This window comes from Chiloscyllium punctatum, chromosome 31 (assembly GCF_047496795.1).
Source record: "Chiloscyllium punctatum isolate Juve2018m chromosome 31, sChiPun1.3, whole genome shotgun sequence".
Classification (NCBI taxonomy): domain Eukaryota; kingdom Metazoa; phylum Chordata; class Chondrichthyes; order Orectolobiformes; family Hemiscylliidae; genus Chiloscyllium; species Chiloscyllium punctatum.
In genome coordinates, this window is record NC_092769.1 from 41,461,077 (window position 1) to 41,488,023 (window position 26,947).

The window sequence follows — 26,947 nt, forward strand, 5'->3', positions numbered from 1 at the left end:
ACTTTTCACTGCAATAATTCCTGTTCATGTCTGCACATTACACAGTCATGTAGCAAAATTAAATTTCTCCTTCTTACAAGTGCACTGATAGATTTTCGAAAATCTAAGTGTTGCTAATATCTAATTATTGTTCAGTTCAGTAGGGGGTATAAATGTGTAATAATGGCTCAGTACATGAAGTAATGTGAAGATATTGCAATGTACAAACTCACAATGATTGTGAATATCAATTTTTATTTTAACCATGGAAACACAGTTGAATTGATTAAATTATATTTCACTTCAATGCTCACATTCATTGTATTTCTAATCACAATAAGAGCAAACTATTTCATGTGACAAAATTATTTAAAATTCATGTCACATTTTATGGATACAAAATAGAATTAACACCCGGTTGTTCTTTCCTTTACCAATCACAGTGAAGTTTGAATTGTAGAATGCTAGATTGATACAGCAGGGAAACAGGCCATTCAGCCTAACTTGGCATTCCGGCCAGGTTTCCTCAACTAAACTAGTCCCATTTCCCTGTGTTTATCCCATACCCCTTTGGACGTTTTCTATCCAATAAACTGTCCAAAAGTCTTTTAGATGTTGTAATTGTACCAGCCACTGCCCTTCCTCTCACAGCTCATCCCAATATGTGAAACACACTGTGTGGAAAAGTTGCCCCTCAGACCCCTTTTAAATCTTTCCCCCTCACCTTAAATATTATTTACAGCGTAGAATCTTTAAGACTGCAAAGTTATTAAAAGTTGAGAGGTATTTAGAAGCAGCGTAATAACATTCATACTTTCATCAGTGATGTGAAGCAAATAAATTCAAGATGTTGTGATCATTATAATGAACAACAGTTGCAAGTTGAGACAATGTTGATTGAAAAGCAATTCAGTCGACACTTAGGTATTTTCTAATCAACTCTGAGGTGTTTTGACACATCTCTGTTGAAGGTGGGAATTGAACCCATGGCTCCTGGTCTACTAGTACACACATTACCAGAGCCCTCCATAATATTCACATGCAGGAAGGGCACATACTTACTGTGATTATTCACAGGGCAAACTGCTCAGATATTTATTGTTATAATTGGACTCGGATTGTATTAGACAGTTCCATTGTGTAATGGACCGATAAAAAGAATTAGTAATTTCTAATAATGATGGAACGAAGCAGCAATGGTCTTAATTAAACCTAAATCTCATGATAATCAAGTAAGTCAATTTGTTTGAAGCAGTTATTCATCTGCATAAATTAAAATTAACCTGCTTTTTATTGCACATGAATTGGAAATAAAGCATTAGTCATTCAATGTGACTACTCAGCGAAAAACAACTTCCCTCATTTTCAAAAAAATGTGATTTCTAAGAATTCAAGATTTATTGTAAAAGCATAGAACAAACATTTGTTAAATCTGGTTTATTTACACAAGGAACACGTGAATTTAAATAATGCTTAACATGAAAAATATTTAGCTCTTATTGTAATAATCAGAAATGTAGCAATGTTGGAATTGAAGTGAAATACAATCAATACAAGAATGTAAACAAAACTGTGGATGCTGGAAATCACAAACAAACTCAGGAATTGCTGGAAAATAACTCAGCAGGTCTGGCAGCATCTGTGGAGGGAGTTAACACTTGGGCCGAGAGACCTTTCTTCAGACTGCACTTTTTCTTACAACCAATTCAATCCAGCTAAGATTCCACACTTAAAATTATTTTTGCTAAGATTAAGAGATTGTAGAGTGCAATATTGTTTGTATCAGTTGATGTACTGAAACATAGTTCCACATATACAGCTGGAGATATTGGATTTCAACAATGATTACCGGTTAGATTTTGGTAATAATTAGTTTTAAAATGGCTGATAACAAAATTAAGAATGATGAGAAAACTCTTATTGCAATGTAATTGTGCAATATGTTGGGAAAAAAATGAAATATTTATGTAAAAAATAGTTAGCAATCTCTTAATTGATAAGACTGGTTAATGATCCTTCCATTAATACGAGAATTCAAATGAAAGAGAATGAGAGAGTTAGAATGAGTGTTGGGTGAGAGAACTTTGGTTGATTGCAGGTGTGTTGACCTGAAAAGAATGTCAACATTTCAGTATGATACTGGCTCTAATAAATAATGGATTCAACGAAAATGTTAATCTCGTGATCGTGTGATAATTGAAATAACAATTAAATAATATTTAATGTGAGAACGCAACACTTAAAATGATACAATATTTTCAAAGCAGTTTGTACTGGATGTTCATTAAGATCAATAAACTCAGAATTAAAATATTGGGTTAATTTTTTAAAAAAATCACACTTTAGAAGATTATTCATCAGAATTATTCTGTCTTTGAAAAAACCTCATTTCTTCAAGAATTCTGCATTTCCCTCATTTTCTGTCTTTTTTTCCACAGGGATCTGTACTGGAACCCTTCTGTTTGCGATGCAATTATATAGAAGTGACATGGATTAAAATCTAATTGGGTGAGTTAATAAGTTTGCAGATGATATAACGTTCAGTGCAGTTGGGGACAATGTAGAGTGTTGTCAAATAATGCAGCAGGAAAAAGATAAATTGCAGATATGGGCAGAGTAATTAAAGGTGAAGTTTAATCCATACAAGTGTGAGGTGTTTCACTTTGGAAGCTCAAATGTTAAAAAAAAGTAGATAGTTAATGGCAGGACCCTGACAGCTTTATTATTCAAAGGGATCTTGGCGTTCAAGACCATGGTTCCCTGAAAGTGACCATGCAAGTAATTAGGTGGTTAGGAAGGCAAATGGCATGCTTGCCTTTATTGGTCAGGGAACTGGTTACAAGAGTCAGGAAGTCATGTTGTAACATTTTAACACTTTGGTTAAGGCATACTTAAAGTATTGTATTCACTTTTGTTCGCCATGTTCCAGGAAGGGTATGGAGGCTTTGGAGAGGGTACATAGGGTGTTTATCAGGATGCTGCCTGGATTTGGAGAGGCGAGAAAAATTCAGATTGTTTTTTTGTGAAGTGGCAGAGACTGGGGGAAGACTTGATGGAAGTCTGTACAATCATTAGATACGTAGATAGGGTTGACGGTCAGAAAGTTTTTCCCAGAGTTGAAGCATCAAAAACTATGTGACATGTGTTTAAGGTTAGGAGGGAAAGTTCAAGGGGCATGTAAGGGGCAATTTGTTTTGTACACAGGGAGTGATTGGTGTCTGGAATGAACTTCGAGGGTTGGTGGTGGAAGCAGATACATTAAGGCTCTTTAATGTTCATTTCGATAATTTGGAAGGGTATGGACCAAGGGTAGGCAGAAGGGATGAGTTTCTTTTACATTATGTTCAGCACAACGTTCTGGGCCAAATGGCCCATTCCTGTGCTGTACAGATCTTTGAGAGAAAGCTAATGTCTATCTCATATGACATTTCATCTAATCAATATTTAGCCACTGGTGTCAGAAATAGGAAGGAAATAAGTAGATAACGAACTTGACTACAAACTAAAAATATAGTCAATTAAATTTACAGAGGTAATGTTTTGATATTTGTTCTGAATTATCAGATTAGCAACTTTGATGGAGATGTGTTTAAAATGTTTGCAGTTATTGATGTTCTGACCCAACATTACCCATGTTAAACTGAAGATTGGACCAGAAACCTGTTAGAAAACTTGAAAATATTCAGCAAGGTGAGATGCACATCATAATTTCTTACTGCCTATACTACAATAACAAAATCTTTCAGGTCTACACCAAAAAGCATTGATTTCCAGCCAATGCTCATTATAAATATCTGAATGATACTCGTTTCAACAATCAAAGTAATCTCAGCCTCATCCATGAAGAGATATCTTACACATTTCACTAATAATTACTGTTTATGTTGACACATTGCTCGTTCAAACATTAATGAAATTTCTCATTAATATTCAGTTCAATGATAGCATATTAATAATTTAGTTATGGTTAATATCTAATAATTGATCAATCCAGTAAGGGATATAAAGTGGAATTATGGCTCAGTACATTAACTGATGGAAAGATATTGTTGTGTTCACTCTCCCAATTATTGTGAATATCGATGTGTATTTTGATTTGATTTGATTTGATTTTTCTTCAACATGAAGATTTATTGTATTTCTGATCAAAGTAATAGTTAAATATTTTAAAGCTAAAATAAATTCAAATTTGTGACTTTTTTGTCAACAAGAAAAAAGAATTTACATGCGTATGTTCTTTTCTTTATCAGTAAATTTTGAATTGTTGGAAGTTTTACATGTGTGTAAGGAAGGGGAGCTGCCTGCAGCTGAATAGTCACATTGAATATTTTTTTTTGCGATTACATCCTGCTGCTAATCATTCTAGTTATCTTTTCATTTCAGGAAAAACTGCTTTAAACATATTCCGCAGTTGAATTTTGCATGAATTTACAATAAGCGCATGGTATGTGTATTTATCTTTCTTTCAATTGCCATGATTTTAATTTTTAAGTAAGAGCATATGTGCTTAGTACCATATCACAGCAAACCCGTTTGGAAATATTGAATCACTTAATGTGTCAGTGTTCTAAAATAGATTACTAATTCATTGTTAGTCCAACAATCACACAGTAATTTAATGTAGGTTTTGTAACAAATATCGTGAGATTCACATTTTAATTTAAATCATTGTTTCGTAGTGCCAATTTTACAAAGAAAACATTATCTTTTATTCCAGGTCAACACAACCACAAACCAAGCAATGATTCCTCATCCAACACTGACAGGAAATATCTGATATCTTCTCATTTGAATGTTCACAGAAAGCATTGGATTCATATTCAGCCTTACAAATGAAGATACGTCTGATTGTTTTAGACTCCAATTCTACATGTTGCAGATTGTAATATGACATTTCTAATCATTTTAAGATTACAATGACTAGGTTTAACACTAATTGTTACTTATATCTAATATGTAATCATTGATCAAATCAGTATAGTCGGCTTTAAGTGTGGAATTAAGTCTCAGTGACGTAAGCATATTGAATGGTACTGTTTCCTAATGGTTGCGAATGTTGATTTTTATTTTAATGCTGAAATCCTCATTGATTTGCTGCTGTAGGGAAGCCCCGAGCAGCCTGCCTTGGAATTAAAACACAAAATGGTGGAGGGGAGATAAATAAGACGAACAGTCTGTTTCAGTCTTAAGTTAAAAAAAGAACATTTTGTACAATCCTACTCCAAGTCCATAAGTATGCTATTCCAGACAGTCATATTCCAGATAGTGATAAGAGAATGCAGGCACACCGAAAAATGACCAACCCTGACTTTCATTAATGAAAGAATAATTGTCCCAGTGAATGAATAAACACCAACCGCAGGATAGAGCCCAGCTAACTTCCACAACGGCTGTCAGGGAAACAGACAGGGTTTGATTGTCAGAAATAGTTACTATTTTAAAGTTGCTCAGAACATTTAAAAAGTTTCTAATTACATATTCTTGAGAATCGTGAATAAGGCATAGTGAGAGGCCCAAAGGACTGCAGCAATTAATTTTGTAATGTGAGGAAATAAAATGCACAGAGATCCCAAGGCCTGGAGATTATAGCACCTGTAAAACACCATGAAGCAATAGGAAGCTCAGGCTATCCATAGCGATGTTCATCCAAGATTAGGTGTTCTACAGGATCGGGTGTCTGTATCATGAGGGAAGGACTGTAACCACATTGAATGTGGACATTGTAATACAGAAGGTGTGTAAAAATACTGCTTTTTCCTGTACACGTTACAGTGTGTCATGGACCTCCCTTCCTAGATTGGCCTCGGGGGATGATCCCTGCATTAACTGATTGCAGCATGAGTTCCACTTGCCTGAGTTCGGCCTATCTCCTCAGTCTTCATTCCCTGTCAGGGGAAATCACTCCTACAGCTATGGTGACGTTTAAATTCAATACAAACACTTATTATCTGTGAAATTATTCCTTGCAGAGCGATATCATTTTCATGTTAATTTTTTAAATTTTTGTTTTCAAGAAAACAATGGAGGAACATCCATTTGTTATTTAGTTCAACTTATACTAAATTTTAAATTATTGAAAGGACTACACATGTGGGTGGCGGGGGGAAGAACGATTCTTCAGCTCAAATGTCACATTAAGTGACAATTTCCGTTTTTCAAATCATGTGACCTCCAAAATGATATTTATTTTAATTTCATTTTGAGGTAGTTTTATTTTCTTCCAACATTAGTTGTCAATGAACAATAATCACAATTATTAGTTTTTTGCTACAAAATGACTTCCTGTACCAAATGTCATTAACTCGATGTTTAGTTCATAATAATGCTCACTTTCCCATCCTCATTATTTTCTTCCTAGTTCTGACATTTATCTAAACATTTACATTAATAAAATAGACACGAACCGACCAAACAAAAGTCGAACGATGTTCAATTGTTGCTGAGATTTTTTAATTATTAAAACCACGTTTTATATTTTAATTTTCAGTTTATTAATTTTAATGAATATACAATCGACATCAGAGCAAAGTGCATTCAAAATATTAAGCAATTTATCTATCAGGATTTTAGAAACAATTGTCAATTACAATAATTACGCAATACTTTAACTTAGGCTTTATAACAAGTACAATGTGCTTTTAATATCTTGCATATTTCTTAGTGTGAGTGCTACAACATTAAAACTTGTTTGATAAGGCCAATACACCCACAAAAGACCAATAATTGCCATTGCAACATCATTTGTAAATATCTGACTTTTGCTCATTTGAAAGATCACAGTCTTCTCAGCCATTGAAATTCAGAGAACACCAGTTAATTTACACTGCAATATTTCTCTTCATTTCTTAACATTACTCAGTGGAATAGTAAGAGGAGATACCTCATTATTCTTAAATTCATTAATAAAATATTTCAAATTGATTTGTTGCCAAAACCTAATAATTGTTCAATTCAGTAAGGGGTGTACATGTGGAACTATGTTTTCATATAATAACTAATGCAAGGACATTGCAATGCACAATCACTCAATCATTCTGAATATTGCTTTTCATTTTAAACTTGGAAACACTTTTGAATTGATTTGATTGGAAATCATTTCAATGTTAACATTTATTGTGTTTTTAATCACAATAACAATTGAATATTTTTCACGTGCAAAATCATTGAAATCCACATGAATTTTTTGAAGCACACAAAAAAGGGTTGGCATCTCTCTTCTTTCATTAAACAACCACAGGAAATGGTGACTTCTTAGAAATCGTATATTTCAGAAAGAATGAAAGTTGAATAGGCACATTGATTGACCAATTCATCATTTTGTTCCAATTTACGTGTAGATCAAAAACATTGTAATTTACATTTCAGAAAATGTGGAGCTTATGAACATATAGAATAATTATATTCATTTTTATTTATAATGCACAGTAATCACACAATTCTGTCAAGTTGTCGTTCCACAAGTGATCATAAAAATCATGTTAAATTAAGACATTTGTTAACACCCATCATTATTGTAAATTACTACTGAATTTTCAGAAGATTGCACACAGTATCCAACCATTTAATTCCAATCCAGTTATCACAATAAACATCTGATTAGTTTTCAGCCCTGCCCAGCCTGGTTGGGAATGTTATGAAGGAATCTTGTGCAACTCTGGTCGTGTCTCTGTTACCAGACCAGAGGATACAATTTCAATTCCCATCTTGCACAGAGCTGTGCCAGAGCAGCTCTGAATGCGAGAAGAAAATATCTAAGAATCGAATGAATTGCCTTTCAATTCAACATTAGATATGTTTTCATTTGTTGTTCATTCCAATAATCACTGTATCTGCTATATATTTTCTTCAGTCCGCTAATAACAGAATGTATCAAATTCCACTCAATCAATATTCTTTGCAAAATATTTGATAATGTTGCACTCACAAAGATGAAATATACAAAGTAAAGATATTCCTTGATTTTTTTTTGTTCTGAAGAACTGAGTTCAGACTGCACATAGAACTTGATGCTTCAAAGGGATAAGTATGAGAAATAAAATTAAGTTCTCCTTCAGTTAAATAAACAAATGCCACTTCCTACTATATATCAATTTTTAGTTATTGATCTGTTTATGAGTTGTCTGAAATTTGCTTTTAGTTTTCCATTCATCTATTTATATTGAATGTAAGATTGAAATGTTGTGAAAATATCCGAGTGCATTCATTTGAAAATTGAATTTGCATATTTCTCTCTAATCCAGTTTATTGCATGATGACTTAACAGTGTTTTGTTCAGCAAACCTCATGAATACATAAAAATTGTCTCATCTTAAATAAGATCTTTCACACCCAGTTATCAGTCTGTTCCTAATTCATGTAAATATCTAAATTTATTGAAATCAATGTTCACACAAAACAGTGCACATAAAGCGACATAAAGATATTCATCATCAGCTGATTACTATTCAGTGGAATAACCTGAGTGAGTATCTTATTGTTTCTAGGACAAATGACAACAGTAAGCATTTATTTACTATTCTATGCAGTTAATGCAATTGATGTGCTATATTTCAGCTCAGTCGTTAATGTTGATTTGTATTGTTTAAACCAATAATTCTACTTTATCCCTGATATTGACTATACTACAATAATGTTGGGAAGCAAATCTTTGTCAATATAACAATCTTTAAGCTCCTTTTTTGTTGTGTGTGTACAAGAGACAATTCAAATTATAACCATTTTTATTACAAATTGAACAAATACTGCATTTTAAATTTGTGAACTTCCCACATTTTTGCAAAAGGGTTAGTCTTCACTGTATATGTCACATTAAAAAAACTGCTAGTTCAAATCATGCGTGCTACAAAATGATTATTGTTTTCATTTCATTGTAAGAAAAGAACTGCTTTGACCATGTTGATTTTTTGTCATTTCTATTCCAACATTATTCATCATTGTACAAAAATGACAATATTATTAAAATCGCACATATCATTGACTACATTGTTCAGTTTCAAGCTCACTTTCATGACTTACTAATTCTCTTCCTAATTCTGACACAAGTCTTTAAACATTGATCATAATATTGATCATATAAATTGATGTAACATATCTCTACAAGGAATCCAGTGTATGGAAATTCACAATTCTTGTATTACGTACATTTTTTACTTAAAAAAATATTTTTGCTCCATAATCACTGAATGGCACATTTTTCTTCAATCCATAAAGCTAGGTACAATGTTTTATTCCTCAGTTTACTGATCTTAATAAATATCCAATCAACATCACAGCAAAGTGCTTTTGAAATATTGATTCATTTTAATTCTTCAAAAGACAGCATTCATTATCAAGTCATTGCCATTACAATAATGGCACAATTATTTATAAAAAAAAGTTTTTTGAACAAGTATAGTGAGATTCACATTTAGATTTAATTCATTATGTCTTAGTGCTAATAGTACAGTATGAAAATACCTTTATTTTTCAGGTCACCTACCCCACAAAGGAACCAATGACTTCCCATCCAACGTTATTGCAAATATCTGATGTTTGCTCATTTGAATGATCACGGTAATCTCAGTCTTAAAATTCAGGAAAATGTAATTACTTTTCACTGAATTAATTCCAGTTCATTTCCAGACATTGCTCAATCACTTGCAAAAAGAGATTTTTCATTATTCATTAATGCATTGACAGACTTTGATAATTCAATCGTTGCTGATTTATAATAAAAAATAATAATTATTCAATCTAGTAGGTTGCGCAAATGTGGATTTACGGCACAGTACATGAACCACTGTAAAGAGATTGCAGTGCACAATCTGTCAATCATTGTAAGTATCAATTTTTATTTTACCTGTTGAAACATAGTTGAATTCAATTAATTATATTTAACTTCAATGCTCACATTTATTGTGTTTGTAATTATAGTACGATTTACGGATGTTTCATGCAACAAAATCAAATGAAAAAGAATTAGCATCTCTTTATTCTTTCATTCAACAATGGCAATGAATTTTGATTTTTTTAAATTTTGAACATTTTTGGAAAGAAGGGATATTGTCTTCAGTTGAATTCTTGCGTTGACTCACTAATTCACAATATCCGCTACTTATTCTCTTTGGGTTCCTATGAAAAGGAATTAGCTAGTTCTTCTGATTGTAAATTCCTGGAAAATATTTGAGAATGTTGTGGTTTTAAAGGTGACAAGTCTAAGTGATCGTAAGTCATCAGTCATTTTGTTAGAAAGAGCTTGATTCAAACATTTCGAACACACACACACACATTGTTATTCTGCTGTGTAACAAGGGGGAAAACAAGTCGCTTTCTTCAGCGTTAAGTAAATATATGCCACTTTCAAGTGTTCATTAGTCAGCTAATTACCGACATTTGTTATTAAAAATTGCAATTCATCTAAATATTGTTATGACCTTTGATCAAATTAAACTTTTAATTATTGTTTATACATGAATTGCCGGGATTTTTTTTTACTTCCAAGCACCTATTCGTATTGAATGTAAGATTGACATACTTTGACATTATCGGAGAGTGTTCATTTGAAACTTATTTTTTCGTATCTTTCACTGATTTTACTTATTGCATAAGATTACATGGTACCTCAGTGTTTAACAATGCTGCCTCACAGCGCCAGGGACATTGGTTTGATTCCCTCCTCGGGTGACTGTGGGGACTTTGCACGTTCTCCCCAAGTGCATGTGACTTTGCTGTGGTGTCCTCCCACAATCCGAACATATGCAGGTTAGGTGAGCTGGCCATGCTAAACCGCACGTTGTGTTCAGGGATATGTGTATTAGTCAGAAATAAATGTGTAGAAATATGATCGGGAAAAGTGTTTGGGTGGGTTACTCTTTAGAGGGTCATTTTTTTCAAACAAATGGCCTGTTACCACGCTGTGTTTCATAGCGTCGCTAGTATTAAGGTGCGCCCCGAGATCTAAGCCATGTTGGAACTGAAACGGAGGAAGCGACAGAGAGGCTACAGAATGACATCGCATCCATTTAATTTTCTTTAAATCACTGCCGAGCAGGAAAATGTAAACGGGGAGGGCGAGTGGAGAAGTGAGGCAGTTGCAGCTCTGAGAGTGTAAATTATTTCATTGCTGTTGCTGATTGAATGAGCCACTAACGTGCGAACTGCTCCAAAACATGATTCAGGACCTCCGGTGCCAACTCTCGCGCGTTGAATAACGACAGACAGCTTCCAAATGAAGCCTTTCAGAGACGACTTTGGGGTACGTTTGACAGACAGACAAGTTCAGGAATTCGTGGTGCGCTGTGACACCAGCGCATCAGCTTCTTCCCTGCCTTTGAACCGGGCCGCCTGCGCAAGGAATGCAAATGCGGTCCTGCTTTTCGTGGAAGGATCAGAACGCGGCAACTACACTCTCAAACAGAATAGCATATGATCAGAACCAGGTTGGAGAAAAACTTTATAATGCTTTGCACAGTAATTAAACGGAGTTGCCTTGCATTTCACTACGAGAGCAGATTCGTTCAAGCAAATTCGAAGGCAGGTTTGCAGATGGGAAAGCAAGCAAGGAAGCTCCGTTCTTGTGCATGTGAAAGGCTGCACTTGAAAAACAAAGCAGTTTCTGCCCAGTTTCGAACTGTGGACCTTTCGCTTGTTAGGCGAACGTGATGACCACTACACTACAGAAACCAGCCGGCGCCGCCGTTATGCAGCTCAGTGGCATCCAGCACTGAAAGTTGAAGCAATTCTACGTTTCACCTTTCTGTTTCCAATAGCTTGTTGTTGTTCAGCGTAATTAACATCTTGAAAACGTTAAAAAAGCACGTGAAATTGATGACAAAATATAGACAAGGATGTCGTCAATGTTTGGACCGTAGGGCGAGGTGGAATAAGCTGGGACGACTTTCCCCGCAGCATAACGGCTGCGACATGATCTTATGGAAGGGTTGTAAACTGAGTATTTATGTGTTTTATCCACATAGGGGTGAGTTGAAAAATCGAGAGCATCGGTTTAAGGTGAGTGGGCTGAAATTGACAAAGGACCTGAGGCACATTTCCCACACAGAAGGTTGTGCGTGTTTGGAATGAGCTCCCAGAGGAAGTGGAGGAGGCGATTACACTCAGAAAATTGCAAAGGTAATCGGATGAGTTTCTGGATAGGATGGGTTTAGCGGGATAGGGGCCAAATGCTGGGGAACGGGACTTGTTTAACTTTGGCTACGTGGTGAGCATGGACGAGATACACCGAAGTATCTGATTCCACGCGGTGTACCCCAATACCGTCGTGTTGCTTACACCGGCTTTAAAGGATTACTTTTTAGCAGAGCTTGCCGTCGCAGTCTGTGGCACAATCGTTTCGTCTGTTCGACTGCTCACGGGAAAGGTAGTATTGTGAAACACTGCAGAAACGAACGACTTCCTTACTTTTGATCCGACTGACCATACTCCGTGAAATTTTCCCAGACCCTCAGTTGAGGATTTCTGCTGCTGGAAGTTACCTCAGAAACCCTGTTAACTCGTAATGTACTGAGCGAATCGCAAAACAGTAAGCATTTAACACGGAACACAAACAAAACTGGCATGCCTAATGCATTTTCAGACACAGAGATGCATGAATGCTAAATGTGAGACAGTCCGAGGGCATGAGTCATGAAGTAATCTCACAACTAACAACAGGGCAATTCCAAACTACTCTTTCAAACATACTGCAGCCTTAGTGCACCAACACCTCCCAGACAATGCTGAAAAGAGAGAAAGAAAGAACATAATAAGAAGGGGACATAAAAAGTGAATTTCACCAATCACAGTCTCGATGAGATTCCCTTTCCGTTCCGATGCCTCCAGGACGGAAATAAAGGAAATGGGAGAAATTCAATAACATGTGACATCGAAATTCATTGGATCGATTTTCCCATTGACCAGAAAACCAAATAACGACGAGTCGAGTCACCACATTACGAGTTAACAGGGTTTCTGAGGTAACTTCCAGCAGCAAAAATCCTCAACTGTGGGTCTGGGAAAATTTCACGGAGTATGATCAGTCGGAGCAAAAGTAAGTAAGTCGTTCGTTTCTGCAGTGTTTCATCACAACAGCGATGAAATAACATTCTCCATTCGGTTCCAGTAAACGCACAAATTGCCTGGAACAGCAGAGCTGTTTGCGATTTTCCGCGTGGCACTGTCCCACACCACAGTTAATTCCCCGGGAAGCAAACCCATTTTACTTTTGTTTTCAACATCAATACAGTGGGGGCGGAAACAGCATTTTAACAAGCTGCAGCATTGGAGTTAAACAGCAGAAATGGCAGTGGCGGGATTCGAACCCGCGCCCCTTTCAAAACTGGAAGCTGGATCCAGCGCCTTAGACCGCTCGGCCACACTACCAGCCGACCGCACGGCCCCTTTTCTTGCATTTCCAATTGTGCCCCTGCATAACAACAGACGCAAAGTCACATGAAAAGGGTTCCATGATCCCTCTCCGACTCGCACAGCTGCTGGGATGTGCCCGGCTACAATGTCAATTTCGCAGCAGATAATGATAGCCCATCAATCCAGACAAAAATCAATGGTAAGCTGAGTCTATCTTCTCAGACTCTTTTCAGCTACATATGTATCCGTGAGTGCGTGACAATATATGTTCGCTTATGATTTGGTCAAATAACCATGAGCTGCTTGACATTACTGCAATTTCGATTCTTGCTTTGCTAAATGATTTCACCCATTGCTCGAAAAAGGACGACTTTCACGTTTACACGGAACACGAAACACGCCGGACTACAGGGAAAATGCACAAAGCTGAGCAGGCCGTGTTCCAAATCATACCGTGCAGCATTTATTCAGTCACTGTGTCTGTTTTGCAGAATAAGGGTCCCAAAGAAAGTTCTCTACCCTAAAACCGGAAGTCGCATTACATTCCGAGAGCGACAGATCACATTGTGACGATGCTCTGACCTCGGAGCCTGTTCGAGATGACACTTTCCGTGCCTTTTACCTTAACCGTGCAATTTGCTGCAGAGATGTTCACTCCTGGACATGAGCCACATGGATACCAACTGAGTCGGAAACCTGTGCGGGAATCGACGAGAAGCGACTCAATACATTTTGCTAACTTCCATGGTGCTTATTAGAAATGGAGTTTCTGTTCACCTCAATCTAAAAGGCAGTTTCTGAACATAGTAACAGAACTCAAAAGGTAATTACCTCACCCCACCCCCACTCCGGAAGAGGTGCTAACTGCCCTTGATTGCTTTTTGTTCTCGATGTGAAGAGCTCTCACGCCTGAGTCACCTTCACGTCTCTGTTTGCTGAGTGATTCACAAAGAAGGAGTTTCACCAGAGCTTCAATTGCCACACCTCTCCACTCGCCCTCTCCGTGAACATTTTCCTGCTCGTCAGTGATTTAAAGAAAATTAAATGGATGCGATGTCATTCTGTAGCCTCTCTGTCGATTCCTCCGTTACAGTTCCAACATGGCTTAGATCTCGGGGCGCACCTTCATACTAGCGACGCTATGACAGCACAGGTCCGGAGGTTCCTCTCAGAGTGTATGTTTTTTTTCATTGCTGTTGCTCATTGAATGAGCCACTAACGTGCGAACTGCTCCAAAACATGATTCAGGACCTCCGGTGCCAACTCTCGCGCGTTGAATAACGACAGACAGCTTCCAAATGAAGCCTTTCAGAGACGACTTTGGGGTACGTTTGACAGACAGACAAGTTCAGGAATTCGTGGTGCGCTGTGACACCAGCGCATCCGCTTCTTCCCTGCCTTTGAACCGGGCCGCCTGCGCAAGGAATGCAAATGCGGTACTGCTTTTCGTGGAAGGATCAGAACGCGGCAACTACACTCTCAAACAGAATGGCATATGATCAGAACCAGGTTGGAGAAAAACTTTATAACGCTTTGCACAGTAATTAAATGGAGTTGCCTTGCATTTCACTACGAGAGCAGATTCGTTCAAGCAAATTCGAAGGCAGGTTTGTAGATGGGAAAGCAAGCAAGGAAGCTCCGTTCTTGTGCATGTGAAAGGCTGCACTTGAAAAAGAAAGCAGTTTCTACCCAGTTTCGAACTGGGGACTTTTCGCGTGTTTGGCCAACGTGATGACCACTACACCACAGAAACCAGCCGAGGCTACCGTACTGCAGCTCAATGGCATCCAGCACTGAAAGTTGAAGCAATTCTACGTTTCACCTTTCTGTTTCCAATAGCTTGTTATTGTCCAGCGAAATTAACATCTTGAAAACGTAAAAAAAACCACGTGAAATTGATGACAACTTATAGACAAGGATGTCGTCAATGTTTGGACCGTAGGGCGAGGTGGAATAAGCTGGGACGACTTTCCCCGCAGCATAACGGCTGCGACATGATCTTATGGAAGGGTTGTAAACTGAGTATTTATGTGTTTTACCCAAGTTGGGGTGAGTTGAAAAATCGAGAGCATCGGTTTAAGGTGAGTGGGCTGAAATTGACAAAGGACCTGCGGCACATTTCCCACACAGAAGGTTGTGCGTGTTTGGAATGAGCTACCAGAGGAAGTGGAGGAGGCGATTACACTCAGAAAATTGCAAAGGTAATCGGATGAGTTTCTGGATAGGATGGGTTTAGCGGGATTGGGGCCAAATGCTGGGGAACGGGACTTGTTTAACTTTGGCTAGGTGGTGAGCATGGACGAGATACACCGAAGTATCTGATTCCACGAGGTGTACCCCAATACCGTCGTGTTGCTTACACCGGCTTTAAAGGATTACTTTTTAGCAGAGCTTGCCGTCGCAGTCTGTGGCACAAACGTTTCATCTGTTCGACTGCTCACGGGAAAGGTAGTTTTGTGAAACACTGCAGAAACGAGCGACTTCCTTACTTTTGCTCCGACTGACCATACTCCGTGAAATTTTCCCAGACCCTCAGTTGAGGATTTCTGCTGCTGGAAGTTACCTCAGAAACCCTGTTAACTCGTAATGTACTGAGCGAATCGCAAAACAGTAAGCATTTAACACGGAACACAAACAAAACTGGCATGCCTAATGCATTTTCAGACACAGAGATGCATGAATGCTAAATGTGAGACAGTCCGAGGGCATGAGTCATAAAGTAATCTCACAACTAACAACAGGGCAATTCCAAACTACTCTTTCAAACATACTGCAGCCTTAGTGCACCAACACTTCCCAGACAATGCTGAAAAGAGAGAAAGAAAGAACATAATAAGAAGGGGCCATAAAAAGTGAATTTCACCAATCACAGTCTCGATGAGATTCCCTTTCCGTTCCGATGCCTCCAGGACGGAAATAAAGGAAATGGGAGAAATTCAATAACATGTGACATCGAAATTCATTGGATCGATTTCCCCATTGACCAGAAAACCAAATAACGACGAGTCGAGTCACCACATTACGAGTTAACAGGGTTTCTGAGGTAACTTCCAGCAGCAAAAATCCTCAACTGTGGGTCCGGGGAAATTTCACGGAGTATGGTCAGTCGGAGCAAAAGTAAGGAAGTCGTTCGTTTCTGCAGTGTTTCATGACAACAGCGATGAAATAACAGTCTCCATTCGGTTCCAGTAAACGCTCAAATTGCCTGGAACAGCAGAGCTGTTTGCGATTTTCCGCGTGGCACTGTCCCACACCACAGTTAATTCCCCGGGAAGCAAACGCATTGTACTTTTGTTTTCAACATCAATACAGTGGGGGCGGAAACAGCATTTTAACAAGCTGCAGCACTGGAGTTAAACAGCAGAAATGGCAGTGGCGGGATTCGAACCCGCGCCCCTTTCAAGACTGGAACCTGGTTCCAGCGCCTTAGACCGCTCGGCCACACTAATAGCCGACCGCACTGCCCCTTTTCTTGCATTTCCAATTGTGCCCCTGCATAACAACAGACGCAAAGTCACATGAAAAGGGTTCCATGATCCCTCTCCGACTCGCACAGCTGCTGGGATGTGCCCGGCTGCAATGTCAATGTCGCAGCAGATAATGATAGCCCATCAATCCAGACAAAAATCAATTTTAAGCTGAGTCTATCTTCTCGGACTCTTTTCAGCTACAAATGTATCTGTGAGTGCGTGACAATATATGTTCGCTTAGGATTTGGTCAAATAACCATGAGCTGCTTGACATTACTGCAATTTCGATTCTTGCTCTGCTAAATGATTTCACCCATTGCTCGAAAAAGGACGACTTTCACGTTTACACGGAACACGAAACACGCCGGACTACAGGGAAAATGCACAAAGCTGAGCAGGCCGTGTTCCAAATCATACCGTGCAGCATTTATTCAGTCACTGTGTCTGTTTTGCAGAATAAGGGTCCCAAAGAAAGTTCTCTACCCTAAAACCGGAGGTCGCATTACATTCCGAGAGCGACAGATCACAATGTGAGGATGCTCTGACCTCGGAGCCTGTTCGAGATGACACTTTCCGTGCCTTTTACCTTAAACGGGCAATTTGCTGCAGAGATGTTCACTCCTGGACATGAGCCACATGGATACCAAGTGAGTCGGAAACCTGTGCGGGAATCGACGAGAAGCGACTCAATACATTTTGCTAACTTCCATGGTGCTTATTAGAAATGGAGTTTCTGTTCACCTCAATCTAAAAGGCAGTTTCTGAACATAGTAACAGAACTCAAAAGGTAATTACCTCACCCCACCCCCACTCCGGAAGAGGTGCTAACTGCCCTTGATTGCTTTTTGTTCTCGATGTGAAGAGCTCTCACGCCTGAGTCACCTTCACGTCTCTGTTTGCTGAGTGAATCAAAAAGAAGGAGTTTCACCAGAGCTTCAATTGCCACACTTCTCCACTCGCCCTCTCCGTGAACATTTTCCTGCTCGTCAGTGATTTAAACAAAATTAAATGGATGCGATGTCATTCTGTAGCCTCTCTGTCGATTCCTCCGTTACAGTTCCAACATGGCTTAGATCTCGGGGCGCACCTTAATACTAGCGACGCTATGACAGCACAGGTCCGGAGGTTCCTCTCAGAGTGTATGTTTTTTTTCATTGCTGTTGCTGATTGAATGAGCCACTAACGTGCGAACTGCTCCAAAACATGATTCAGGACCTCCGGTGCCAACTCTCGCGCGTTGAATAACGACAGACAGCTTCCAAATGAAGCCTTTCAGAGACGACTTTGGGGTACGTTTGACAGACAGACAAGTTCAGGAATTCGTGGTGCGCTGTGACACCAGCGCATCAGCTTCTTCCCTGCCTTTGAACCGGGCCGCCTGCGCAAGGAATTCAAATGCGGTACTGCTTTTCGTGGAAGGATCAGAACGCGGCAACTACACTCTCAAACAGAATGGCATATGATCAGAACCAGGTTGGAGAAAAACTTTATAACGCTTTGCACAGTAATTAAATGGAGTTGCCTTGCATTTCACTACGAGAGCAGATTCGTTCAAGCAAATTCGAAGGCAGGTTTGCAGATGGGAAAGCAAGCAAGGAAGCTCCGTTCTTGTGCATGTGAAAGGCTGCACTTGAAAAAGGAAGCAGTTTCTGCCCACTTTCGAACTGGGGACCTTTCCCGTGTTAGGCGAACGTGATGACCACTACACCACAGAAACCATCCGAGGCTGCCGTACTGCAGCTCAGTGGCATCCAGCACTGAAAGTTGAAGCAATTCTACGTTTCACCTTTCTGTTTCCAATAGCTTGTTATTGTCCAGCGAAATTAACATCTTGAAAACGTAAAAAAAACCACGTGAAATTGATGACAAAATATAGACAATGATGTCGTCAATGTTTGGACCGTAGGGCGAGGTGGAATAAGCTGGGACGACTTTCCCCGCAGCATAACGGCTGCGACATGATCTTATGGAAGGGTTGTAAACTGAGTATTTATGTGTTTTACCCAAGTTGGGGTGAGTTGAAAAATCGAGAGCATCGGTTTAAGGTGAGTGGGCTGAAATTGACAAAGGACCTGAGGCACATTTCCCACACAGAAGGTTGTGCGTGTTTGGAATGAGCTACCAGAGGAAGTGGAGGAGGCGATTACACTCAGAAAATTGCAAAGGTAATCGGATGAGTTTCTGGATAGGATGGGTTTAGCGGGATTGGGGCCAAATGCTGGGGAACGGGACTTGTTTATTTTGGCTAGGTGGTGAGCATGGACGAGATACACCGAAATATCTGATTCCACGAGGTGTACCCCAATACCGTCGTGTTGCTTACACCGGCTTTAAAGGATTACTTTTTAGCAGAGCTTGCCGTCGCAGTCTGTGGCACAAACGTTTCATCTGTTCGACTGCTCACGGGAAAGGTAGTTTTGTGAAACACTGCAGAAACGAGCGACTTCCTTACTTTTGCTCCGACTGACCATACTCCGTGAAATTTTCCCAGACCCTCAGTTGAGGATTTCTGCTGCTGGAAGTTACCTCAGAAACCCTGTTAACTCGTAATGTACTGAGCGAATCGCAAAACAGTAAGCATTTAACACGGAACACAAACAAAACTGGCATGCCTAATGCATTTTCAGACACAGAGATGCATGAATGCTAAATGTGAGACAGTCCGAGGGCATGAGTCATAAAGTAATCTCACAACTAACAACAGGGCAATTCCAAACTACTCTTTCAAACATACTGCAGCCTTAGTGCACCAACACTTCCCAGACAATGCTGAAAAGAGAGAAAGAAAGAACATAATAAGAAGGGGCCATAAAAAGTGAATTTCACCAATCACAGTCTCGATGAGATTCCCTTTCCGTTCCGATGCCTCCAGGACGGAAATAAAGGAAATGGGAGAAATTCAATAACATGTGTCATCGAAATTCATTGGATCGATTTCCCCATTGGCCAGAAAACCAAATAACGACGAGTCGAGTCACCACATTACGAGTTAACAGGGTTTCTGAGGTAACTTCCAGCAGCAAAAATCCTCAACTGAGGGTCTGGGAAAATTTCACGGAGTATGGTCAGTCGGAGCAAAAGGAAGTAAGTCGTTCGTTTCTGCAGTGTTTCATCACAACAGCGATGAAATAACAGTCTCCATTCGGTTCCAGTAAACGCACAAATTGGCTGGAACAGCAGAGCTGTTTGCGATTTTCCGCGTGGCACTGTCCCACACCACAGTTAATTACCCAGGAAGCAAACCCATTTTACTTTTGTTTTCAACATCAATACAGTGGGGGCAAAAACAGCATTTTAACAAGCTGCAGCATTGGAGTTAAACAGCAGAAATGGCAGTGGCGGGATTCGAACCCGCGCCCCTTTCAAGACTGGAACCTGGATCCAGCGCCTTAGACCGCTCGGCCACACTACCAGCCGACCGCTCAGCCCCTTTTCTTGCATTTCCAATTGTGCCCCTGCATAACAACAGACGCAAAGTCACATGAAAAGGGTTCCATGATCCCTCTCCGACTCGCACAGCTGCTGGGATGTGCCCGGCTACAATGTCAATTTCGCAGCAGATAATGATAGCCCATCAATCCAGACAAAAATCAATGGTAAACTGAGTCTATCTTCTCAGACTCTTTTCAGCTACATATGTATCTGTGAGTGCGTGACAATATGTGTTCGCTTATGATTTGGTCAAATAACCATGAGCTGCTTGACATTACTGCAATTTCGATTCTTGCTCTGCTAAATGATTTCACCCATTGCTCGAAACAGGGCGACTTTCACGTTTACACGGAACACGAAACACGCCGGACTACAGGGAAAATGCACAAAGCTGAGCAGGCCGTGTTCCAAATCATACCGTGCAGCATTTATTCAGTCACTGTGTCTGTTTTGCAGAATAAGGGTCCCAAAGAAAGTTCTCTACCCTAAAACCGGAAGTCGCATTACATTCCGAGAGCGACAGATCACATTGTGAGGATGCTCTGACCTCGGAGCCTGTTCGAGATGACACTTTCCGTGCCTTTTACCTTAAACGGGCAATTTGCTGCAGAGATGTTCACTCCTGGACATGAGCCACATGGATACCAACTGAGTCGGAAACCTGTGCGGGAATCGACGAGAAGCGACTCAATACATTTTGCTAACTTCCAAGGTGCTTCTTAGAAATGGAGTTTCTGTTCACCTCAATCTAAAAGGCAGTTTCTGAACATAGTAACAGAACTCAAAAGGTAATTACCTCACCCCACCCCCACTCCGGAAGAGGTGCTAACTGCCCTTGATTGCTTTTTGTTCGATGTGAAGAGCTCTCACGCCTGAGTCACCTTCACGTCTCTGTTTGCTGAGTGAATCACAAAGAAGGAGTTTCGCCAGAGCTTCAATTGCCACACTTCTCCACTCGCCCTCCCCGTGAACATTTTCCTGCTCGTCAGTGATTTAAAGAAAATTAAATGGATGCGATGTCATTCTGTAGTCTCTCTGTCGGTTCCTCCGTTTCAGTTCCAACATGGCTTAGATCTCGGGGCGCACCTTAATACTAGCGACGCTATGACAGCACAGGTCCGGAGGTTCCTCTCAGAGTGTATGTTTGTTTCATTGCTGTTGCTGATTGAATGAGCCACTAACGTGCGAACTGCTCCAAAACATCATTCAGGACCTCCGGTGCCAACTCTCGCGCGTTGAATAACGACAGACAGCTTCCAAATGAAGCCTTTCAGAGACGACTTTGGGGTGCGTTTGACAGACAGACAAGTTCAGGAATTCGTGGTGCGCTGTGACACCAGCGCATCAGCTTCTTCCCTGCCTTTGAACCGGGCCGCCTGCGCAAGGAATGCAAATGCGGTACTGCTTTTCGTGGAAGGATCAGAACGCGGCAACTACACTCTCAAACAGAATGGCATATGATCAGAACCAGGTTGGAGAAAAACTTTATAATGCTTTGCACAGTAATTAAACGGAGTTGCCTTGCATTTCACTACGAGAGCAGATTCGTTCAAGCAAATTCGAAGGCAGGTTTGCAGATGGGAAAGCAAGCAAGGAAGCTCCGTTCTTGTGCATGTGAAAGGCTGCACTTGAAAAAGAAAGCAGTTTCTGCCCAGTTTCGAACTGGGGACCTTTCGCGTGTTAGGCGAACGTGATGACCACTACACTACAGAAACCAGCCGGCGCCGCCGTCATGCAGCTCAGTGGCATCCAGCACTGAAAGTTGAAGCAATTCTACGTTTCACCTTTCTGTTTCCAATAGCTTGTTATTGTCCAGCGTAATTAACATCTTGAAAACGTAAAAACAAAACGTGAAATTGATGACAAAATATAGACAAGGATGTCGTCAATGTTTGGACCGTAGGGCGAGGTGGAATAAGCTGGGACGACTTTCCCCGCAGCATAACGGCTGCGACATGATCTTATGGAAGGGTTGTAAACTGAGTATTTATGTGTTTTACCCAAGTTGGGGTGAGTTGAAAAATCGAGAGCATCGGTTTAAGGTGAGTGGGCTGAAATTGACAAAGGACCTGAGGCACATTTCCCACACAGAAGGTTGTGCGTGTTTGGAATGAGCTACCAGAGGAAGTGGAGGAGGCGATTACACTCAGAAAATTGCAAAGGTAATCGGATGAGTTTCTGGATAGGATGGGTTTAGCGGGATAGGGGCCAAATGCTGGGGAACGGGACTTGTTTAACTTTGGCTATGTGGTGAGCATGGACGAGATACACCGAAGTATCTGATTCCACGAGGTGTAACCCAATACCGTCGTGTTGCTTACACCGGCTTTAAAGGATTACTTTTTAGCAGAGCTTGCCGTCGCAGTCTGTGGCACAATCGTTTCGTCTGTTCGACTGCTCACGGGAAAGGTAGTATTGTGAAACACTGCAGAAACGAACGACTTCCTTACTTTTGATCCGACTGACCATACTCCGGGAAATTTTCCCAGACCCTCAGTTGAGGATTTCTGCTGCTGGAAGTTACCTCAGAAACCCTGTTAACTCGTAATGTACTGAGCGAATCGCAAAACAGTAAGCATTTAACACGGAACACAAACAAAACTGGCATGCCTAATGCATTTTCAGACACAGAGATGCATGAATGCTAAATGTGAGACAGTCCGAGGGCATGAGTCAAAAAGTAATCTCACAACTAACAACAGGGCAATTCCAAACTACTCTTTCAAACATACTGCAGCCTTAGTGCACCAACACCTCCCAGACAATGCTGAAAAGAGAGAAAGAAAGAACATAATAAGAAGGGGACATAAAAAGTGAATTTCACCAATCACAGTCTCGATGAGATTCCCTTTCCGTTCCGATGCCTCCAGGACGGAAATAAAGGAAATGGGAGAAATTCAATAACATGTGACATCGAAATTCATTGGATCGATTTTCCCATTGGCCAGAAAACCAAATAACGACGAGTCGAGTCACCACATTACGAGTTAACAGGGTTTCTGAGGTAACTTCCAGCAGCAAAAATCCTCAACTGAGGGTCTGGGAAAATTTCACGGAGTATGGTCAGTCGGAGCAAAAGGAAGTAAGTCGTTCGTTTCTGCAGTGTTTCATCACAACAGCGATGAAATAACAGTCTCCATTCGGTTCCAGTAAACGCACAAATTGCCTGGAACAGCAGAGCTGTTTGCGATTTTCCGCGTGGCACTGTCCCACACCACAGTTAATTCGCCGGGAAGCAAACCCATTTTACTTTTGTTTTCAACATCAATACAGTGGGGGCGGAAACAGCATTTTAACAAGCTGCAGCATTGGAGTTAAACAGCAGAAATGGCAGTGGCGGGATTCGAACCCGCGCCCCTTTCAAAACTGGAACCTGGATCCAGCGCCTTAGACCGCTCGGCCACACTACCAGCCGACCGCGCAGCCCCTTTTCTTGCATTTCCAATTGAGCCCCTGCATAACAACAGACGCAAAGTCACATGAAAAGGGTTCCATGATCCCTCTCCGACTCGCACAGCTGCTGGGATGTGCCCGGCTACAATGTCAATTTCGCAGCAGATAATGATAGCCCATCAATCCAGACAAAAATCAATGGTAAGCTGAGTCTATCTTCTCAGACTCTTTTCAGCTACATATGTATCTGTGAGTGCGTGACAATATATGTTCGCTTATGATTCGGTCAAATAACCATGAGCTGCTTGACATTACTGCAATTTCGATTCTTGCTTTGCTAAATGATTTCACCCATTGCTCGAAAAAGGACGACTTTCACGTTTACACGGAACACGAAACACGCCGGACTACAGGGAAAATGCACAAAGCTGAGCAGGCCGTGTTCCAAATCATACCGTGCAGCATTTATTCAGTCACTGTGTCTGTTTTGCAGAATAAGGGTCCCAAAGAAAGTTCTCTACCCTAAAACCGGAAGTCGCATTACATTCCGAGAGCGACAGATCACATTGTGAGGATGCTCTGACCTCGGAGCCTGTTCGAGATGACACTTTCCGTGCCTTTTACCTTAAACGGGCAATTTGCTGCAGAGATGTTCACTCCTGGACATGAGCCTCATGGATACCAACTGAGTCGGAAACCTGTGCGGGAATCGACGAGAAGCGACTCAATACATTTTGCTAACTTCCATGGTGCTTCTTAGAAATGGCGTTTCTGTTCACCTCAATCTAAAAGGCAGTTTCTGAACATAGTAACAGAACTCAAAAGGTAATTACCTCACCCCACCCCCACTCCGGAAGAGGTGCTAACTGCCCTTGATTGCTTTTTGTTCTCGATGTGAAGAGCTCTCACGCCTGAGTCACCTTCACGTCTCTGTTTGCTGAGTGATTCACAAAGAAGGAGTTTCACCAGAGCTTCAATTGCCACACCTCTCCACTCGCCCTCTCCGTGAACATTTTCCTGCTCGTCAGTGATTTAAAGAAAATTAAATGGATGCGATGTCATTCTGTAGCCTCTCTGTCGATTCCTCCGTTACAGTTCCAACATGGCTTAGATCTCGGGGCGCACCTTCATACTAGCGACGCTATGACAGCACAGGTCCGGAGGTTCCTCTCAGAGTGTATGTTTTTTTTCATTGCTGTTGCTCATTGAATGAGCCACTAACGTGCGAACTGCTCCAAAACATGATTCAGGACCTCCGGTGCCAACTCTCGCGCGTTGAATAACGACAGACAGCTTCCAAATGAAGCCTTTCAGAGACGACTTTGGGGTACGTTTGACAGACAGACAAGTTCAGGAATTCGTGGTGCGCTGTGACACCAGCGCATCCGCTTCTTCCCTGCCTTTGAACCGGGCCGCCTGCGCAAGGAATGCAAATGCGGTACTGCTTTTCGTGGAAGGATCAGAACGCGGCAACTACACTCTCAAACAGAATGGCATATGATCAGAACCAGGTTGGAGAAAAACTTTATAACGCTTTGCACAGTAATTAAATGGAGTTGCCTTGCATTTCACTACGAGAGCAGATTCGTTCAAGCAAATTCGAAGGCAGGTTTGTAGATGGGAAAGCAAGCAAGGAAGCTCCGTTCTTGTGCATGTGAAAGGCTGCACTTGAAAAAGAAAGCAGTTTCTACCCAGTTTCGAACTGGGGACTTTTCGCGTGTTTGGCCAACGTGATGACCACTACACCACAGAAACCAGCCGAGGCTACCGTACTGCAGCTCAATGGCATCCAGCACTGAAAGTTGAAGCAATTCTACGTTTCACCTTTCTGTTTCCAATAGCTTGTTATTGTCCAGGGAAATTAACATCTTGAAAACGTAAAAAAAACCACGTGAAATTGATGACAACTTATAGACAAGGATGTCGTCAATGTTTGGACCGTAGGGCGAGGTGGAATAAGCTGGGACGACTTTCCCCGCAGCATAACGGCTGCGACATGATCTTATGGAAGGGTTGTAAACTGAGTATTTATGTGTTTTACCCAAGTTGGGGTGAGTTGAAAAATCGAGAGCATCGGTTTAAGGTGAGTGGGCTGAAATTGACAAAGGACCTGAGGCACATTTCCCACACAGAAGGTTGTGCGTGTTTGGAATGAGCTACCAGAGGAAGTGGAGGAGGCGATTACACTCAGAAAATTGCAAAGGTAATCGGATGAGTTTCTGGATAGGATGGGTTTAGCGGGATTGGGGCCAAATGCTGGGGAACGGGACTTGTTTAACTTTGGCTAGGTGGTGAGCATGGACGAGATACACCGAAGTATCTGATTCCACGAGGTGTACCCCAATACCGTCGTGTTGCTTACACCGGCTTTAAAGGATTACTTTTTAGCAGAGCTTGCCGTCGCAGTCTGTGGCACAAACGTTTCATCTGTTCGACTGCTCACGGGAAAGGTAGTTTTGTGAAACACTGCAGAAACGAGCGACTTCCTTACTTTTGCTCCGACTGACCATACTCCGTGAAATTTTCCCAGACCCTCAGTTGAGGATTTCTGCTGCTGGAAGTTACCTCAGAAACCCTGTTAACTCGTAATGTACTGAGCGAATCGCAAAACAGTAAGCATTTAACACGGAACACAAACAAAACTGGCATGCCTAATGCATTTTCAGACACAGAGATGCATGAATGCTAAATGTGAGACAGTCCGAGGGCATGAGTCATAAAGTAATCTCACAACTAACAACAGGGCAATTCCAAACTACTCTTTCAAACATACTGCAGCCTTAGTGCACCAACACTTCCCAGACAATGCTGAAAAGAGAGAAAGAAAGAACATAATAAGAAGGGGCCATAAAAAGTGAATTTCACCAATCACAGTCTCGATTAGATTACCTTTCCGTTCCGATGCCTCCAGGACGGAAATAAAGGAAATGGGAGAAATTCAATAACATGTGACATCGAAATTCATTGGATCGATTTCCCCATTGACCAGAAAACCAAATAACGACGAGTCGAGTCACCACATTACGAGTTAACAGGGTTTCTGAGGTAACTTCCAGCAGCAAAAATCCTCAACTGTGGGTCCGGGGAAATTTCACGGAGTATGGTCAGTCGGAGCAAAAGTAAGGAAGTCGTTCGTTTCTGCAGTGTTTCATGACAACAGCGATGAAATAACAGTCTCCATTCGGTTCCAGTAAACGCTCAAATTGCCTGGAACAGCAGAGCTGTTTGCGATTTTCCGCGTGGCACTGTCCCACACCACAGTTAATTCCCCGGGAAGCAAACGCATTGTACTTTTGTTTTCAACATCAATACAGTGGGGGCGGAAACAGCAT

The 26,947-nt window shown here is 40.9% G+C and overlaps 1 long non-coding RNA gene and 4 other non-coding genes across 5 annotated transcripts; 1 reads left to right on the forward strand and 4 right to left on the reverse strand.

The window, feature by feature from the left end:
- The first annotated feature begins 2,414 nt into the window (after nucleotides 1–2,414).
- Nucleotides 2,415–4,838, forward strand: LOC140456817 (uncharacterized). Its single transcript, XR_011953153.1, has 4 exons — nucleotides 2,415–2,487; nucleotides 3,584–3,669; nucleotides 4,363–4,423; nucleotides 4,697–4,838. It is a non-coding gene; the product is annotated as an uncharacterized lncRNA (long non-coding RNA).
- Nucleotides 4,839–13,253: 8,415 nt separating this feature from the next.
- trnal-cag (transfer RNA leucine (anticodon CAG)) lies at nucleotides 13,254–13,335 on the reverse strand. The gene has a single exon. It is a non-coding gene; the product is annotated as a tRNA-Leu (tRNA).
- A 6,785-nt stretch (nucleotides 13,336–20,120) lies between these two features.
- On the reverse strand, nucleotides 20,121–20,202 carry trnal-cag (transfer RNA leucine (anticodon CAG)). Its single transcript has one exon. It is a non-coding gene; the product is annotated as a tRNA-Leu (tRNA).
- A 1,662-nt stretch (nucleotides 20,203–21,864) lies between these two features.
- Nucleotides 21,865–21,937, reverse strand: trnav-aac (transfer RNA valine (anticodon AAC)). The gene has a single exon. It is a non-coding gene; the product is annotated as a tRNA-Val (tRNA).
- A 1,613-nt stretch (nucleotides 21,938–23,550) lies between these two features.
- trnal-cag (transfer RNA leucine (anticodon CAG)) lies at nucleotides 23,551–23,632 on the reverse strand. Its single transcript has one exon. It is a non-coding gene; the product is annotated as a tRNA-Leu (tRNA).
- Between the last annotated feature and the right edge of the window lie 3,315 nt (nucleotides 23,633–26,947).